The sequence below is a fragment of the Pongo pygmaeus genome, chromosome 2 (assembly GCF_028885625.2).
Source record: "Pongo pygmaeus isolate AG05252 chromosome 2, NHGRI_mPonPyg2-v2.0_pri, whole genome shotgun sequence".
In the NCBI taxonomy this organism is placed as follows: domain Eukaryota; kingdom Metazoa; phylum Chordata; class Mammalia; order Primates; family Hominidae; genus Pongo; species Pongo pygmaeus.
Genome location: NC_085930.1, coordinates 164,652,393 through 164,672,789, shown reverse-complemented (window position 1 = coordinate 164,672,789; position 20,397 = coordinate 164,652,393). Strand labels below are relative to the sequence as shown.

General features: G+C 42.1%; 1 protein-coding gene across 5 annotated transcripts in view; it reads left to right on the top strand.

Annotated features, from left to right (window-relative positions):
• The first annotated feature begins 968 nt into the window (after positions 1–968).
• PLCH1 (phospholipase C eta 1) overlaps positions 969–20,397 on the top strand; it is a 266,633-nt gene continuing 247,204 nt past the window's right edge. For 4 of the 5 annotated variants that reach the window (XM_063661316.1, XM_063661313.1, XM_063661317.1 and 1 more), the window contains exon 1: positions 3,899–4,121. The gene's annotated coding sequence lies outside the window, so the exon portion shown is untranslated. Of the gene's footprint in view, positions 1,433–3,898; positions 4,122–20,397 lie in introns of those variants that run through there. The other variant, XM_063661314.1, reaches the window with a different exon arrangement.

Here is a 20,397-nt window from a genome sequence, read left to right as displayed (position 1 = left end):
TGTGCATTTTCTTGTAAAACTCAGTTTTAGAAAAGAATTCTGCTGAGTCAGTTTAGCAAGAACCCCCACTCTCCATATCTGATCATTCTCAATATCTGATCAGATCCTTCATCCTCCACTATCACCCAGGTCATGTCTGATCACCCTGGCCTGTGTTCAGCAAGAATCCAGTTATGTCGGTTTAGCTAGAGTCCCTCATATCCCTGATGTTTCCTCTTAGTGATTTTTCATCCAGCAACCTCATCTGCTCTTTGTCTATAAATTCCCAGCTGCCTATGCTGTATTCTGCATGAGCTCCTTGCAGTAGTCCCTGTGCCGATTTCGATGGTCCTGAATAAAGCCTTCCTTACCATGCTTTAACACTGAATAATTTTTTCTTTAGCAAGAGAAATGCTGATTGTGACTTGCTAGACTCCCACCGTTTCTGAAGTCCTTATCCTTCCCCCTATCTTAAAGTGGGAGTCAGTACATCAGCTTTTTACTCAAGCTGGTTTGATAAGGGGTTTTGTTATTTGTACCTAAAAGCCGTGACCAATTTGTAGAGTAGGGCCGTAAAGACAGGTACTACGCTCTACTTCAGGAGTGCCATCTATATTCCAGCTAAGGCTTACCACCTAGAGCAGTGCCTGGTACATGGCAAGTACTAAATAAATATGTGTTGAAAGAGGAATGCCTCCCCTCCTTGATAAGCTTTTTTGGTCAATGGTTTTCTTAACTTGGTGCATTGATTAAAATAGGGAACATTTATCTCTTTTCCTCTCTTGCTCATGGATATAACTCAAGATGGTTGCTGTTTAAATTTGAATACCTTAAATAAATGGCTCTTTTTGCAACTGGAAGCACAATTTTTGCACAGCTAGAAAAATCTTTTACCAACACAGAAATTCCCAGTGCAGTTTTCTAAGAAACCCCCTATGATACGCAGCACAGCGGGCTCACCACAAGGCACATCAATCATTTTACTGTGTATCAGGCACCTCTTACAGGATTTTCTGTGATCCTGGTGTCAGTGCACATTCTGTATCAAGACAGAGATGATATGTAGAAATCTGGCAGCTATTTAGAAGGGAGGCTGGGCAGTGGTGTGCCAGTATAATTAATGAGAGTCATTGCTCAGGAAATGAGGAGGGTGGGGGTTGGGAAGGATGCCTTTCACCATTCAATGGCATTTAAGAAAAATTGATGCTTTCTTAGCACTTTTAATGCTGGGAGGACGTTAAGTCAAACAATCACAGCAAAAGATTTTTGTAACTACTGTACAGATGGATGTCCCTGTGCTTGAAGAAGCAGGGCTAATTCAACCCCAGACTTTTCAGCCAGGCGGATTTCAACCTTGTATTGAGCTACCAGCAGGAGTTCTTTATACTTGGAAAAGTGGTAAATTCTTACTAAAAGATCATAGCTTGCAAGACGAAGAGATCCTCTAGAAAAGGTACTTTACTACCATGTAGGATGTTTGTCTTACCTGCCCAAAGAAGTTTTAATGCAGATCTCATTTTCTCCAGTTCCCCTTTAACCAGTGAAAGAGGAGGGTATTATTTGTTTTGTTTTTCTATTTATTCTTTGGTAACCATGGAAGAGTTTGTGTAACCTAGAGAGGCTGCTTATTACCCACTGTCTAATCCCTTTGTTATTATTCCATACTCTGATTGTCACAAGCAGGAAAAATAGTTCTGTCCCGCTTCTAAAAACTTAGCAATGTAACACATTTTCTTGTTTTTAGTGATTTTCTCCAATTAATTAATTAATTGTTTTAGTGATTTTTCTCTGATAAATAATGTTAAAACGACTTGGAGAGAAAAGCTACATTAAAAGATTATGAATGTATAAATGTCCTAAACATTTAAGAACATGCATAATTATGATTCAACCAACTTCAGAATTATTACCTTTGGGAAGGGGTGGGGGTAACGAGTCAGGAGTTGGGGTTTAGCTGTATCTGTAATGCTTTATTTAAAAAAGAAGGGGTGAGGGAGCAGGAGTATTACATGGTGTATATCCTGTTTTTGGTAGGTTTGAAATATCACACAATTTAAAAATTTAAAAGTTTACAAAATTATGGGAGTTGATTAAAACTATCAAAATAAAGAATGCATAGCAAACAAGTGCTCTTATTATGAACTTTGTGTCTGAGTTTATTTCAACATGTGCATCTGCATTTTTTCAGACTCAAGAAAGACAAACACCAGAGGTTAGGGGGTGAACTGCTGCTGTTGAGGGATTATCTTGGTGTTTTTTTTTTTTTTTTTTTTTTTTTGGCTTTTCTATTCACCATGGAGGTTACCAGCAAAACAAATCTCCAACAAGCTTGTTTACAAAATACAAAGCAGTTTGGAGGCAGAGGGTTAATGACTTAATTTCTTATAAATTGAGGCTTGTGTATGGGCATGCAACAAAAACAAAAACAAAAACAAGTAAATTTGGGGAGATTTCTTTCTATAGAGGCAAAGGACCTTACCTACATTTTTTTCCAAATTGATTTCTTCCTGGTACTATTGGCAGGAAGAAATTCAAGTGGGTATTCTGGTGGCTTTCTTCTTTTTTCTGAGAGTCTAGGATTGTTTTCAGGATAAAGTTTCTTCTTGCCCATGGTGCTTTGCTGTGACATTGTAATTGCCTCTGTTGAATTGAATAATACAAATGGGTTGTTTCTATGGTATCGGCTAAGTGGGATGAAAAGGTGAAACCCTAGATCTTGCGCTGAGAGGTCACAGTGCTACCACCCTCCACACTAACTGTCTGTCAAAGCGGACAGGCAGCCAAGGCCCCGAGCTCCAATCTCAGGCACTCATTTGTAACTTACTCGTTTGTAACTTCCTGGGCAAATTCACGCATGAAAAAAGAAAATGACTTTAGTTTATGTTGTCACTAAGCCCAGAAAATCCCTGCCAACCCCATGCTGCCAGCTTTCCTAGGACATTCTTATTGGAGGATTATTTTAAACTGAAAGGTGAGTGAAGAGCTGCGTCCCCACTCCTTCCCAGCCAGGCTTTGAACTAACAATAGGGCAGGTTGAATGAAGGCTGATAAATGTAAATCCTGGAATCCAGAAGCCGGATCACACCGCGGCCGTCTAGGCCAGCGGCGGGTTCCAGCATCCGCCCCAAGCTGGTCACTCATCCTGTCTGTGCGTTCAGTAGATTTCATCGTTTCATCTACACTTGAGTGCCTGCTCCGTGCAAGCTTTCCTCTGCCACCGCCGCCTTCTTACTCCCGGCAGGTTGCCCGCTTGAGTCAACCAGCCACTAAAGGGATCTAAGTGAATAAGTGGCCTGCTAATGCCAAGGAGTAGCATTCCCAAATGAAGAGACTGGGGGTAAATAAAAGCAAAGTGTTACCATCTACACTCTCTCAATTTTAGTTGCACTTCACTCAGAGTAGATCTCTTTAATTTGCAGCATCGACAGATGCTATGTTCTTAGAATTGTTTTTTTTTTTTTTTAAGGAGGTAAGACGGGCGTTTGAGAACACTTTTTACTTTGGTGCAAGTTGCACGCAGTTCCCATTCCCTGCGCCCTTCACCTCCAACTTTGTTTCTCCAACTCCTTTACCCCCCACCACCGAGGCCCTCCGGCTACAGCCCCAAACTGACCATCAAGGGGTTACCCTGGGTTTGGAAACTTTTGAAACTTGCGGGGGAGAAAAAGGACTTCATTCCCAGTGCTTCTGGCCCTTGCCAAGCGGGGAGCCCCGCAGGAGAGTGTAAGCCAAGGGTTCCAGGTGCACCCTTGGGGTTCCAGGTGCAGCCCTGGGGTTCCGTACACCCATCCCGCCCGGGCCAGAGGAGGCAGCGGGCGCTCCAGTCCGCTTTCCCTAACTCCAGTTCCTGATTTCCTCGGAAGCTGCGGGGCCGAGAGGGAGGGGGGCTCCTGTGTGAGCGTGAGGATTTGAATGAGAAAGCAGGTTGTGGCGGCGGCGCCCTGCTCTTCCCAGCTCGTCTGGGGCTTCTGCTGGCTAGTGGGGAGAAGTGCTCTTCTAGGGGGCCTTTTCTGGCCCTCGGCAGGGGTTTAGAGTTGGAGTCACAGGGGCCAATAACTCATCACCCCAGCACTTCGGAGGTGGCTCCCTGTGCCACGGACTCCAAGGAGTCCTTCAGCTACTGAACACTCAAAGCTGAGGAGGTCAGTGCTTTCGGGGGAAGGAGAGGGCCCGGGAGAGAAGGGGGTGTGCAGGAAAAAGAGAACTGGTACGCCAGTCCGATGAGCGAGTGAGCAGGTGGCCCGAGTTCCTCTCTCGGCAGCCACAGCCGGGACACGCCTCTTTAGGACTGTGTGAGTGCTGTGCGTGGGGATCCCCTAAGCCCCCGTGCGGGGAACTGGCCACGGCTGCTCTTCGGGGTCCCATAATTCAGAAGGATGAGGGTGGGTGTGTGTGTCCGCGAAATAATGTAACTCTCGGGTCCCTTGCGGTGGTGGTGGGTGGCGTTTCGCCCGGTGGAAGGTCCAGCATCCCTGCAGGATGCTTCACCCTCACGCGGGGTCCCGGGACCCTCTGACCGCCAGACGCCGCCAGGAGAGCAGGTCCGCGTTTCCCAGCAAGGGGAGTGCAGCGTCCGTTACACTTGGGGAGTCTCACAGCTTTTCCTGCGCCCGGTGACCCTGCTCAGGACCCTGTTAGAGAAGACTAGGTGTGCTCAGCGCGAGGAGGATATACTCCATTGCCCTTTCCTGGGAAAACCAAGAGCGCCCGAGCGGCGCGGGGTGGTGGAGGCAAACCCCGGCCCCGCGGCGGCACGCTCTGCGCCTGCGCGGCGTTTCCTTGGCGACTGAGCTGCGGGTCCGAGACGCCACCCCGCGCGCCCCTAAGCCCAGTTCCCTGTTGAGCGTCTGCGACGCCCTCTCCCTCCTTCCTGAGGCTTTTTCTATTTGTTTCCTTATGCGAATCAATTTGTGATCACATTTTGACGTTGAGAGTTCAGCATTAAAGCAATAACCAACTAAATTAAAAAAAAAAAAAACCAACTTTTCCCTTCACTTGTTACCGTTTTGATCACGGACAGAAGAAAATGGTGAGAGATTAGTTATTAGGGCAGCAATTGAAATCCCCCTCTGTCCCGAAAAGCGGAGACGAATAAAACATTTACTTCCTGGTAAGGAGTTAGAAAATTCAGTGAAGTAATTGTTCTTGAGCGTTACGAGGACAAATCTGTGCCTCCTAACCCAGGTGAAGAGCAGAGCTTGTACAACCCAGCAGCACCCATGTCCTGTTTATTGGCATGTTTATGACAAGGAGATGCTCTGCAAAAGGGACCAGAGTATAATGCCAATGAAAAGAAACAAAGGCTTTCCCAGAAGAGGCGGTGGTTTTTTTCAGTTGCCTCAGCGTTTTGGTCACCTTTGGGGTTAAAATCTTCTGCAGAGAATGCTTGAAGAAGGCTTAACAGAAGCCAGTTTTCTTAAGCTGTCTGTTGAGAGTCATTTTCTTTTTCTTTTTTGAGACGGAGTCTGCCTCTGTCGCCCAGGCTGGAGTACAGTGGTGCGATCTCGGCTCACTGCAACCTCCGCCTCTTGGGTTCAAGCTGTTCTCCTGCCTCAGCCTCCCGAGTATCTGGGATTACAGGCTCCCGCCACCACGCCCAGCTATTTTTTGTATTTTTAGTAGAGACGGGGTTTCACCATATTGGCCAGGATGGTCTGGAACTCCTGACCTCAGGTGATCCACCCACTTCTGCCTCCCAAAGTGTTGGGATCACAGGCATGAGCCACCGCGCCCGGCAGACGAGAATCATTTTCATTTTCATAAAATTGTGAATCTTGACAGCCCTATCCCCTCTTTTAAAATCCATTTGTTTACATACAGCCTAGCATTTGGCAAAAGTACACATCTTAAGGGGTATGTAGAAGGAGCAGTAGCTTCTTGCTTATTTTTCTTAAACTGCATCAATATTTGGCAGCATGATTGGTACCTAGTTGCTATTAAACGTTGGTTAGAATTAACATAACTGCTAATACAAACTTAAAATGGAGTTATTCTTCTTGGGATAAAGTTTGGCATAAAATACCTTGGATGCAGTAATACGTGAGTACTGTCTTGCTACATACCAGTTTCAAGCAATTTGTTTTCAAGAATAGCAAGTGTTTATTTGTGGTAGATGTTTTAAGATAATATCTTCCCACCATCAGCAAATGAAATCAAACATACCACTTTTCAAATGATTAGCGAGTAACATGCTGTTAAAGTTCTCTCCCATCTCATTTGTCATAAATTCTTAACATTGTGCAATCCATCTAGCTCAAATGTTTAAAAATAAGTCCAACTGAGTTTTTCCCCTTTTCTCATGTTTAGCAAAATAGAAAAACTCTTAATTTTCAGGTTCAGATACTTTGTGACCCTATTTGGTGGCTTGTAACTGGCTCCAATTCCCTAATTCTCAGTGACATGTGTTTCTGCTGGTTCCAGGAGGTAAACTGCAGTTTTAACAGATCATGGGATAATGAGACTGGGAGTACCTGAGGGAGGCTGGGGAGAGGCAATGGGAAGGAGACAAAGAGAGGAAAGGTTGATGGGCAGAGCGAGGATTTATAGTGGCACCAGATTTGCAATAACATCTGTTTAAAGTTATTGCTTCCGTTTGATATATTTTCCCACATCATCAACTTCAATTAAATTTATTTTAAAAATCAGTCTTCCAGATATAGGGCTAGTATTATAAACATAGAATATGATAAAAGTGCTTCTTGTTAGGGTGCCATAATGTAAAATACTGTGAAAATTCTTAATGAAATGTTTTTTACTTAATTTATTCACTTAGTCAACAAATGTTTATTGAGAACGTATTATATATAAGGCAAGATGAATAAATCCAGATTTCTGTTCTGAATGAACTAAGAGCTGTGAGTCCTGAAATAATTCTAATACCACTTCAGACGTTCAGGGTGAAGATACTACCTTTGGCACTCTTAAGGAGAACGATTGATTTGGTGCTAATCACAGACTTGCAGATTCAGAAACAAATGCTGAAACTGAGTAATTTAGATAAGGCTCTATATCTAGGATAGGAAGCATTATGTGCACCTATTTGCTTACATTTTTGAAGTACAAACTCTACTCTAAAACTTGTAGTCTTGGCAAGTGCAGCACTGAGTTTAGAAGAAGCAGAAACCCTGTAATTCTCAGGTTTCTTAGATGAAGATAAGGTGAGTGATTCAGTAATCCTTTGTTCTGGCTCTGTGTTTCATGACATAATGAACCTTCTGCAGCTTCCTTCTAAGAATGTTGGTCTGCATGCCTGAAGGATCATAACTATTTTTTCCCTGAGAAGAAAAAAAAAAAGAGAGAGGATATAAAATTACGATAAAAGGATAAAAGGAATACAATAGAGTATTTAAAGATTTTAACTTTTGAGATGGAATAATTTCTAGGCATTTTTAGTGAATTTAAACTCTTGAAATCCATTACAGCCATGACAAAATCCTGGCATAATCTTGACCAGGGTTGACAAACATTTCCTCTTGTCATTCCTAGGACATAGACGGTTAGGGAAACTCTCGTCTTTCCTTCACCACCTCATGAGTCTAAAAACAATGATAAACCCAGGGAAGCTTGCTGAAGAGCATCCTCCATTTGGTTATTGCTCTTTGTCTAGGAAAATCAGACTCAGCTGTGAATTGTGGACCAAGTGGTGCAGAACTCATTACTTTGAACAATGCCTCCTCGGCCTGGGAAGCATGTCTCTCTTCTCACTAGCAGGGGCTTATTCCAGGCTGGCTTTGGTCACAAGGAAAATCATTTAGACACAGTTCAGTGGACACTCACTCACATCTCTTTGACACCCGTGACCATTTTTGTTTAAGGAGAAATCCAGTACTGCTGTGGTAGGGTGTGCCAAATTAGAAGTGCATTTTAAGAAGCCTGTGAAGAAGTTTACACAGCTTTATTTTATTATCATCAAGGTCTCTGTCTTCTGTGCTTCGTAGTGGAAGAGGGCATGATGGATGCAGAAGGGACAACCAAGAGAACATGGATAGCTAAGTTTAAAATGTTCTTACCAGCTATGTATTTTGGTGGCACTAACCTAAGTGCCTATGCCTTATTATAGTCATTAAATTACAGAGCAGAAGAAGATAAATCTACTATATGTATCGTATAAATCTGGAAACCAGGGCCCAAAATTGCTAAATGATTTTCTTAAAAGTCACACAGCTAATAAATGGCAGAACGGGGATGACAACGCAGAGTTACTGATTTCTAATGATCTTGTTGTTTTCAGGAAATCTAGGGAGGGCAGACAGATATAGAATCCTTGCTTTATTTTTTAAATACGATTTTTAATTTTAGAGATGAGGTCTCACTATGTTGCTCAGGCTAGTTTTGAACTCCTGGGCTCAAGTGATCCTCCCTCCTCGGCCTCCCAAGGTGCTGGGATTACAGTTGTGAACCACTGCTCCTGGCCTCGAATCCTTGCCCTAGATTTGTCATTTCCAACTATATGAAACTGCTATAGTTGTAAATATAAGGTGGTCAAACATCAGCAATGTCATATGATTTAACCTAATATTGTTGAGTAGAATTAACAGTGGTTACCTTCTTTTTTTTTTTTTTTTTTTGAGACAGAGTCTCTCTCTGTCACCCAGGCTAGAGTGCAGTAGGACAATCTTGGCTCACTGCAACCTCTACCTCCTGGGTTCAAAGGATTCTCCTGCCTCAGCCTCTTGAGTAACTGGGATTACAGGCGCCCGCCACCATGCCCGGCTAATTTTTGTATTTTTAGTAGAGATGGGGTTTTGCCATGTTGGACAGGCTGGTCTCGAACTCCTGACCTCAGGTGATCTGCCTGCCTTAGCCTCCCAAAGTGCTGGGATTATAGGCCTGAGTCACCGTGCCCGGCCAACAGTGGTTACCTTCTTAAAATATCTTTTTATAAGCATGTGTGTATCATGAGAACACACACGGTACACATACTACGTCTAAATGCAAAAAAGCCGTTTTTCAGTGGTATCTATTTTGGTCTGAGGAATTTTGGCGTGATTGGGATTTACCATAAGGGGGGATAGTTTTTCTGGTTATTGTTCTGTAAATATCTTAAAGGGTTCTGGAAGAAAAGGAGGAAGTGAACATTAATGTATTCCTAACGTGATGGCACTTATTTTATGTCTTTTTATAATGCACAATAATCAAGAGAGGCAGGAATTCTTATCCTATGTTACTGATGAGATTCAGAGAGGTTAGTTTCTTGCCTAAGATGGAACATGGGACAGACGAACATGGAACAGACTTGGAATTTGAATCCACGTCTGTCTACCTCCATGTTCTGTTACATCGTATTACCACTCAGGAATGCAGTGGTAATAGGCGGGAAATTTGTGACAAACACTGGGTTACTTTTATTTTCAAATTCACCATTTATGTAAAGTACAGACAGGTAGAGAGTTTCTGATAAGCTGGCGAGTAAAGAAACTGCATTCCCTACATGGAGTTTAGGAGGTTGTAAATTCAGGTCTGGTTCCAGAAAACATTCATGACTTTGTTTATAAACGATGTGGGCTGTGTTTTTGTGAGTGGTGTTTAGGTTCTGTGCTGTAGAGATTTTTCCACATCGACTTGCTCACTTAACACTTCTGGATTGTTGCCATCTTGTGGTGGGTCTAAGAGGATCCCTCATGATTTTAATGTGTGCTTTCTGACATCCTAAGATTTAGATGTTGGTTTTATCTAAATGTTGCCCGATTATTTTTCTTGAGGTAGTATTGATAGATTTACTGCTAGAATGGACTGGGTAGTATTTTGTAATGTTTTTCAAACTGGAGATCAGAATTGCCTTGGACAGTTGCTGAAAATGTCTTAAGTTATTCCAGAAGCTAGAGTTTTGGTGCTCCTAAAACTGCTGTGGTACTGGGAAGTTGCAACTGGCTTGTACTGAGCTGGTTTTAGATTTGCAGTATTTTTGAGCTGGTTTACGCATAAAGAAACTGGGCTCAGGAATGTCATCGTTCACACAGCCAATTGGTGGCTGAGTTGTGATGGATACCTAATTCACCTAAGTCTAGCATTCTTTTATTTTTGTATATTTTTTTGAGACAGGGTCTTGCTCTGTCACTGCCACGATCTTGGCTCACTGCAGCCTCCACCTCCAGGGCTCAAGAGGTCGTTGCACCTCAGCCTCCTGAGTAGCTGGGACTACGGGCGTGTGCCACCATGTTCTGCTAATTTTTTTTTTTTTTTTTTTTTTGAGGTGGAGTCTCGCTCTGTTGTCCAGGCTGGAGTGCAGCGGCGTGATCTCGGCTCACTGCAACCTCCCCCTCCCAGTTTCAAGCGATTCTCCTGCCTCAGCCTCCCGAGTAGCTGGCATTATAGGCGCCCGCCAGCACGCCCAGCTAATTTTTTTGTATTTTTAGTAGAGACAGGGTTTCACCATGTTAGCCAGGCTGGTCTCGATCTCCTGACCTCGTGATCCGCCTGCCTCGGCCTCCCACAGTGCTGGGATTACAGGCGTGAGCCACTGAGCCCGGCCCCGCTCTGCTAATTTTTAAAAGAAATTTTGTAGAGACAGGGTCTCACTATATCGCCAGGCTGGTCTCGAACTCCTGCGCTCAAGCAATCCTCCCGCCTCTACCTCCCAAAGTGTTCAGATTACAGGCATAAGCCACTACTCCTGGCAGTCTAGCATTCTTAATAGCGCACCACACCTTAAAAAGCACACCCTTCTTCTGGGTCTTCTTTCTTCCCTAGTACCTGACTCCAGGTTAGAAGAAAAGGCTAAGGGTTTCAAAAAAAGTGGGTGCTGGACTCTGTCTTGGAATTCAGCCTCTGCCTCAGACGCCACACAGGTCCCTGGAGGGCTCTCTGGGTTTTGCTCTTTAGTTGTTTTCTGTAGCTTATTCTCCAAGCAGCCTCTTTTCTCTGTGGCTGGTTCTTTTGCACTGAACAAGAGACTTACAAACTTGTCTAGCCTTACCCGGTCAATTGCCACTGGATGTCAGAGGGATCTAGTTTAGTGCCAGCGTAAGTGAGTTACTGATTAACTGATCCAAGGCACTCAAGGTTTCTCTTTCATCTGTCTTCACTTCCTTGTTGCTAGTCCACAAGAACCAAACATTTGAATTCAGCTTCCCACTTCCTTCTTCTCTCCCTCTTCAATTAAGTTGAAGAGGCTTCTGGACCTTAGATCTCCATGGAGTGCTAATAAAACTTCTGCGAAATTATTCCTGCTGGGAACTTGGAAGATCTATACAGGTTTTTCAGGTCAGAATCCTGGACCAGAAGTTCAGTGAGTTGATTTGCTATAAAATCATATGCAATTTAGTTCTCCAGACATCCTATTTCTTTTTGCCAAATAGCTCTTTCTTATCTTTGAGTGATATAGGAGGTATTGAAAATTTTTGTTTTAAAGAAGAGATTGCTTCATAGAACAGTAATGTGTTAATATAAGGAGTCAGGGTTATATGAAGACCCTCTGATTTTTTAATTTATATTTGAGGGGGGAACCACCTTTTCTTTTATACGTGCATAATATCTCTAGGAGGGCAGGGCATGGTGGCTCACGCTTGTAATCCCAGCACTTTGGGAGGCCGAGGTGGGAGGATTGTTTGAACACAGGAGGTTGATGTTGCAGTGAGCTGTGATCCTGCCACTGCACTCCAGCCTGAGTGATAGATTGAGACGCTGTCTCAACAAAGAAAAAAGAAAAAAATCTCCAGAAGGATACACAAGAATTAAGAAGTCGATTACTAAGGGACAGAAGTCAGAGGTAAACTATTGACTGTATACTCTTTTTTTTTTTTTTGAGACAGAGTCTTGCTCTGTCACCCAGGCTGGAGTACAGTGGCGTGATCTCGGCTCACTGCAACCTCTGCTTTCCGGATTCATGCAGTTCTCCTGCCTCAGCCTCCCGAGTAGCTGGGACTACAGGCATGCACCACCACGCCTGGCTAATTTCTCTTGTATTTTAGTAGAGACGGGGTTTCACCATGTTGCCCAGGCTGGTCTCAAACTCCTGAGCTCAGGCAATCCACCCGCTTCGGCCTTCCAAAGTGTTGAGGTTACAGGCATGAGCCACTGTGCCCAGCCCGTATACTCTTTTGTGCCTTTTGAATTTTGAAGCTTTCAACTTAATAAATAAAATGAAAGCAAAAAAAAAAAAAAAAAAAGAAAAAAAAAGAGAATATATGGGTTTCAATAATAAATGAATAAATAAACGACTGTCTCTTAGCTCCTAACTGGTAGAAATAGGAGACTGGGAAACAGTGTTAAAGAAAAGAAAAGCAATTATCTGTCTTAATTCCTTCATAAGCCTCATTGCATTCTATAATTTTTAAAACTAGTGTTCTCTAAGGTCTTCCGGATTTCGATAAGAGGGCGGGAGAGGTTTTGCAATTTTTAATAGTTTTCTTTCCTCTCATAAAGCATCGCTATTGGCTGCAACCCGGCTCGGGACCGGTGGGAATCAGACTCGTCTGACTACTGAGCAGCTGAACCTATCTTTTGCAGGCAGTATGTTTATGGAGTAAAGGCTGGAAAGTTTCTTTTTCTTATTTTTTTGCCCATTGCTTTTGTTCCCCAAAGAGAAATCACTGTAGTGTGATTATTCCTGAATTTTCCTGAGCCTTGTCTGAATGTGAATGTCACAGGAATCTTCTTAAATGGAAAAAGAGAAAAGGCTTGTACACAAATGTTCTACTCTAAACCACAACTTTTCTTCTTTTAAATAGGTTTTGGATTGAAAGTATTTTTCTATTTACTGGGTAAATCACTAAAATACAGTCTTGGAAGAGAGAGAACATAAACTGTTTACTAACTTCTTTTTCTTTTGTCAAAAGAGAGAAATGTGAAATCTGTTATTTAGTGTCCAAGTTTCAGTCAAAAGCAAAGACCCAAATCAGGACCAATTCCCAACGTATTGTTGAAAAGTCCTCACTTCTGATCTGGTGAACTAAATTAAAGGTATACATTTTCTCACAGAATTCTTCTTATTGGTGTATTAATTTTATTCTTTGGGAAAGAATAACTGGATAGATCTTATATTTTCATGATTACACGTTTTAAAAGCTTACAAGGGCATTTAGGGAAAAATTACCTCCCACATCTCTGTTCCTCAGCCATTCAGTTTTTCCTCCTGTAGAAAACAGTGTTATTAGTTTCTTGTGTGGTTTTTCAGACGTAATATATTTTGTGTATCATTATATATCAGCATATAAGAGCTTCCTTAAACAATTTATTTTCTTTAATTGACAAAAATTGTATACATGTTTTGAAATATGTATACATTGCAGAATGGCTAAATTGAGCTAATTTATGTAATACCTCACATACTTTTTTTTTTTTCTTTTGGCTGTAAGAACACGGAAAATCTACCCTTATCAATTTTTTTTTTTGTTTTTGAGACGGAGTCTCGCTCTGGCGCCCAGGCTGGAGTGCAGTGGTGCGATCTTGGCTCACTGCAACCTCCGCCTCCTGGGTTCAAGTGATTCTCCTGCCTCAGCCTCCCAAGTAGCTGGGATTACAGGCGCCTGCCACCACGCCCGGCTAAGTTTTGTATTTTTAGTAGAGATGGGGTTTCACTATGTTGGCCAGGCTGGTCTCGAACTTCTGACCTCAGGTAATCCGCCTGCCTTGGCCTCCCAAAGTGTTGGGATTACAGGCGTGAGCCACCACACCCAGCTCCTTATCAATTTTTAAGAATAAAATACATTGTTATTAATGATAGTCATCATATTGTGCAATAGACTCTTGACCTTGTTCCCCCTATCTAACCAAAATTTTGTATCCTTTGACCAACATCTTCCCCACCCTGCCACCCAGTCACATCCCAGTCCCTGGTAACTACCATTCTACTCTTTCCTTCTATGAGTTCAACTTTTTTAGATTTTACATATGAGATCATGTGGTATTTGTCTTTCTGTGCCTGACTTATTTCGTTTAACATAATGTCCTCCAACTTCATCCATGTTGCAAACAATAGGATTTCCTTCTTTTTAAAGGGTGAATAGAATTCTATTGTGTATATATATACCACGTTTTCTTTGTACCTTCATCTACTGATGGGCACTTAGGTCAGATTCCATAACTTGGCTATTCTGAACAATGCTGTAGTGAACATGTGAGTGAAGATAATTCTTTGACATACTGATTTCATTTTCTTTGGATACATACCCAGTAGTGAAATTGCTAGCTCATATAGTAGTTCTATTTTTAATTTTTTAAAATTTAATTTATTTTGAGATGGGGTCTCACTCTGTTGCCCAGTCTGGAGTACAATGGTGCAATCATGGCTCACTGCAGTCTTGATTGACCTCATGGGCTCAAGCAATCCTCCCACCTCAGTCTCCTGAGTAGCTGGGACTACAGGCACATGCCACTATGACTGTCTATTTATTTTTATTTTTAATAGAGACCAGGTCTCACTATCTTGCCTGGGCTGGTCTTGAACTCCTGGGCTCAAGTGATCCTCCCACCTTGGCCTCCCAAAGTCTTGGGATTACAAACATGAGACACTGTGCCTGTCCTATTTTTGATTTTTCGAGGAACCTCCATGCTGTATTAATTTACATTCTCACCAGCAGTGCACAAGGATTTCCTTTTCTCCATATCCTTGCCAGCACTTACTTTTTGTCTTTTTGATAATAGCCATTCTAACTGATATGAAGTGATATCTCATTGTGATTTTAATTTGCACTTTCCTGATGACTAGTCATGTTGAGTGCATATATATATCTGTATACCTGTTGACCATTTGTATGTTGTCTTTTAAGAAATATCTATCTAGGTCCTTTGCCTATCTTAAGATCAGGTTATTTGTTTTCTGGCTGTTGAGTTCTTTGAGTTCCTTATGTATTTTGAATATTAACCCCTTATCAGATGTATGGTTTGCAAATATTTTTCCCATTCCACAGGTCATCTCTTTATTCATTCTCTTTTTCAGTTTGAAGCAATCTCATTTGTCTATTTTTGCTTTTGTTTGTTGTGCTTTTGGGGTCATATCCGAAAAATCATTGCTCAGAGAATGTCATGGAGCTTTTCTCCTGTTTACTTCTAGTAGTTTTATAGTTTCAGGTTTTACATTTAAATCTGTATCTATTTTGAGTTGATTTTGTATGTAGTGGAGATAAGGGTCTAATCTTATTCTTCTGCATGTGGATATCCAGTTTTCCTCAACCTATTTATTGAAGACACTGTTCTTTCCCCATTATGTGTTCATGACACCTTTATTGAAAATCAATTGATCACAAGGGTGTAGGTTTATTTCTGGGCTCTCTATTCTGTTCCATAGTTCTCTGTGTCTGTTTTTATGCTGGGACCATGCTGTTTTGAATACTATAGCTTTGTGTGGTATATTTTGAAATCAGGTAGCATGATGCTTCTAGCTTTGTTCTATTTGTTCAAGATTGCTTTGTCTATTCAGGATCTTTTGTGGTTCCATATGAATTTTAGGTGTTTTTTTTTTCTATTTCTGTGAAAACTGTCATTGGAATTTTGATAGGAATTACATTGAATATGTAGATTTCTTTGAGTAATATGGACATTTTAATATTAATTCTTCCAATTTATGAGCACAGGATATCTTTCCCTTTGTTTGTGTTTAATTTATTTCATCAGTGTTTTGTGGTTTTCAGTACGCAATTTTTTCACTTCCTTAGTTAAATTTATTCCTATGTATTTTTTTTTGTAGCTATTGTAAATGGGATTATTTTCTTGATTTTTTTTCCCCAGAGAATTTATTCTGTATTTAAAAACATAACTGATTTTTTTTTTTTTTTTTTTTTGAGATGCAGTCTCGCCCTGTCACCCAGGCTGGAGTGCAGTGGTACAGTCTCAGCTCACTGCAACCTCCACCTCCTGAATTCAAGTGATTCTCCTGCCTCAGCCTCCTGAGTAGCTGGGACTACAGGCATGCACCACCATGCACAGATAACTTTTGTATTTTTAGTGGAGACGGGGTTTCATTACTTTGGCCAGGCTGGTCTCAAACTCCTGACCTCAGGTGATTCGCCTGCCTCAGCCTCCCAAAGTGCTAGGATTACAGTTCATGAACCACCATACCCAGCCACAACTGATTTTTTAGTGTTGATTTTGTATCCTGCAACTTTACTGAATTCGTTTATTAGTTCTTTTTTTTTTTTTTTCAGACTGGGTTTCACCGTGTTAGCCAGGATGGTCTTGATCTCCTGACCTCGTGATCCACCCGCCTCGGCCTCCCAAAGTGCTGGGATTACAGGCGTGAGCCACCGCACCCGGCCTCATCTATTAGTTCTAATTGTATCTAGTAATAGTCTTTAGGGTTTTCTATATATAATATTTTCAAATAACCTGTCTTCAAGTTCACAGATACTTTCTTCTTTTTGATCAATTCTGCTGTTGACACTTGCATTTTTTAATTTGGTTCATTGTATCCTTCAGCTCTGGAATTTGACTTTTAAAATGATTTTTAATATTTTTATTAATTTTCTTGTTTTGGTCATTTATTGTTTTCCTGATTTTTTTGAATTATTTCTATGTATTTTCTTGAAGTTTGTTGAGGTTCCTATAAACAATGATAATGTATTCTTTGTCAGGCAATTCATACATCTTTTTTTTCTTTAGAGTTGGTTAGTAGTGTTTTATTTTGTTCAGTTGGAGGTGTCATGTTTCCCTGACTTTTTTTTTTTTTTTTTGAGACAGGGTCTCTCTTTGTCACCCAGGCTGGATAGAGTGCAGTGGCACAATCTTGGCTCATTGCAGCCTTAACCTCAAGTGATCAAGTGATCCTCCCACCTCAGCCTTCCAAGTAGCTGGGACTATAGGTGTGTGCCACCATGCTTGGCTAATTTTTGTATTTTTTGTAGAGATGGGGTTTTGCCATGTTGACCAGGCCGCTCTTGAACTCCTGAATTCAAGTTATATGCTTGCCTTGACTTTCTAAAGTGCTAGGATTACAGACATGAACCACAGCACCCGGCTGCCCTGACTATTCTTGATGTTTGTGGCTGTGGGTTGGTGCCTGTGCTTTTGAAGAAGTAGGGATTTATTCCAGTCTTTGTAGACTGACTTTGTGTGGGAAAGCCTTTTATCAGTCAGCCCTTCCAAAGATTCTGGGCAGGCCGTCTGGTGTGCTGTGTGGGTGGTCTTGCTCTTGGGGTTCATGGGCAGGCTGGCTTGGTGCCTGGGTCAGTAGGTGGGCAGACGTTGCATCTGAATCTTCAGGGTTGAGCCAGGAGCTTGGATCCACTGGCGTGGACCTGTTGATTGGGTCCATGAGGGTGAGCCTGCTGCCTAGGTGCATGAGGGTAGACTTGGAGTTTGTTGTTTGTGGGAATTGGACTTGAGTCTGGATCCACAGAGGCAGACCTGTCATTGGAGTAGGCCTTGAGCCTGAGTCTGCAGATGCTTGCCAGCTGCTGTGATGAGTCTGGTACCTAGGTCCACTGGGATGGGCCTGGAGCCTGAGTCCATGGGGGCTGGCATGGCCCTAGGGTTGGCCTAGAGCCTAAGTCTGCAGAGGCTGGCCTGGGATGGAAGCAAATCTGTATCCTGGTGCCACTTGGCTAGCCTGGAGTCTGTGGCCTCTGAGGTAAACCTGGCAATGGAGCAAACCTGGAGAACAAGTCCACCAGGCAGGTCTGGAGCCTAGGGCTGTGGGATCTGGCATGGTGCCAGGGTAGGCCTGGAGGCTCAGTGCATGGTTACTGGTCTGGAGTCTGGAACTGTGCAGGCCCTCCTGGTTCTGGATTTTATGGGGTTGGGCCTGGCATTAGGGTCTAAGGCAATGTCCATTATTCACCTTCATCTTCTTACCCCAAGCAGAGGGTATCTCTCCACACTGTGCTGCCTGTGGTTAAAGCATGGGTGACCTGGGTCATGTAAAACTGTCCTTCCTACCCTTTTCAATGTGGTTTCTTATTTCTGTGCTACCCTTAGGTGCTATGATCTCATGATCTCTTACCTGGTTTCCTTAGCTCTTGTGAAGTTATTTATTTTGCCATCTCGTTCTTCTTTTATTTGTTTACTTATTTAATGGCTGCATATTTCCCACTGTATGAATATACTATAAATTAAGCAGATCAATCAACAATTAGGTTGCAGCTGGGCACGGTGGCTCACACCTGTAATCCCAGCACTTTGGGAGGCCAAGGTGGGTGGATCACCCGATGCCAGGAGTTCGAGACCAGCCTGGCCAACATGGTGAAACCCCGTCTCTACTAAAAATACAAAAATTAGCAGGGCGTGGTGCGGGCGCCTGTAGTCCCAGCTACTCGGGAGGCTGAGGCATGAGAATCACTTGAACCTAGGAGGCGGAGGTTGTAGTGAGACAAGGTTACCCCACTGCACTCCTGCCTGGGTGACAGAGCAAGACTCTGCCTCAAAAAAGAAAAAAAAAAATCTAATCATGTTTTGGTGCTCTTTTGAGCTTGAGAATTCTTATGAACAAATCAGGTTTCATATCCCATCTACTTCTCTATTTCCTTGAGGACCTTTTGAATTCCTGTCTTGTAATTTCTGATATTCTTATATCTTCATATAGTAGAGGCTCTTTATTGACCTTTTAGAGGATTAAGAACCCATCTCTGCTGCCTTTAGAGAAATAAAACTTTAATTCTTAATTTTACCACCAGTATCTTAGGTTAAAATCTTTATAAAACTATAATTTTTATTATGACTATTATCCTTCTAAAGAGAGGCCATTCTCAGGACTTATATTCTGAATAATTTATATTTAAGCATTCTTTTTTTTTTTTTGAGATGGAGTCTTGCTGTGTCACCCAGGCTGGAGTACAGTGGCATGATCTCTTGCTCACTGCAACCTCTGCCTCCTGGGCTCAAGTGATCCTCCCACTCCATCCTCCTGAGTAGCTGGAACTACAGGTGTGCACCACCTTGCCCAGATAACATTTGAATTTTTACTAGAGGAGATGGGGTTTCACCATGTCGCTTAGGCTGGTCTTGAACTCCTGGGCTCAAGCCATCTGCCACCTCAGCCTCCTAAAGTGTTGGAATTACAGGCTTGAGCCACTGTTCCTGGCCCAATTTCCTTATATGTTCTTTATTATATCACATTATATTTAGATAACATATTAATAATATTCTTTAGTAATTTTCCTTTTATAACCAGGAACAGAGATTTGAGCATCTACTGTTCCTTCCTACTAAAATGTCCTTCCCATGCAACCCTCCCATATTCTCCTCCTTCTTTTAAACCTACTTATCCTTTGACATCTGGCTGCAACATCCCACTCTCCGGGAACTTTTTTCTGTATTTTTGGGCACAGATCCTCCACTTACCCTGCTGTGTGGTTGAAAGGAGGAGAGATGATGTTTGGAGTTTGAATTGGCAGCACAAGGCAGATCTCTTGGAGCTGCACTCCTTATTGCTGGGTAGAAGGGGTAGGGAGGACAGGCAAAGATGAAAATTGGGCACATTCCCTGCTATAAGCTCCCTTCACTCACTGGTGGGTGGAGAAGAAGACAGAAGAGAGAATAAGATGAATTGGGGAGACTGGCAGCTCTGTGCTTCTTTGGGGGATGCCCTTTCTTAGACTGAATTTTGGACATCCTTATGTATGAAGGAATCGTGAGCAGACATATTCTGAAATCCATTTCCACTATTTAAAAAGTGTGGAAATCACTGGTTTAGAGACAATTAGCATAAGCCAAGGAATTTTTGGATGTTAGACCTATGCACAAGTTGATTAAATAAGAATTGTAAAATAAATCTGCTGTTTGTATGTCATCAAGAAACATCTTCAGATCAAATCAAATATGTTAACATTGGGCTAGAGTTCCAGATTGATGGCCACTGAGAGTTGAAATCTAATTACCAAATATTCATTCCTTTAGATGTTTTTTAAAATGGTCTTAATTTCCAATCAGCATTGTGTGCCCACTTTTAAAATGAAGGGATATATATCTATAAAAATGGAAATATGCCCATCCTGATACGAGAATAGGGAGGTAGAAAGGACTGAGGTTGGGAAGTCTGGATCTACTACTGGCTCTGCCATACTTAGTAGGGCTCTGTTTTGTTGTCTTTCTCTCTCTCTCCCTGTTTTATTCATGATTTGTTAGGTAGCAAAATTACCCAGATCTTAAGAAGGAAATCTTTAGAGTTAGATTTTTTGAGTTCAAATCCTAGTGCTGTTGCTTGATGGTTGTGGGACCTTGGGTAATTACTTAACCTTTCTGTGCTTCAGTTTGTCTATCAGAACAAAAGGGATAATAATTATACCTAGCCCTTTGGAGAGTTGAAAGGACTAAATAAAATAATACTTGCAAAATGCTTACCATGATACTTGGCCATAGGAAGTGTGAAAAAAAATCAGCAGTTATTACAAAGTGGCAGGCCCTGAGTTAATATTTTTTGGGCTAGCTCAGGTCCTGATTTGGCTGTCAAACTGCATGGATCTGTGGCTTTGAATGTGAATTACCAGGGTTCAGCTCTCTTTTTAGCAACACACCCTCGCCCCCCGCTGATACCATTTAAAAATTCTG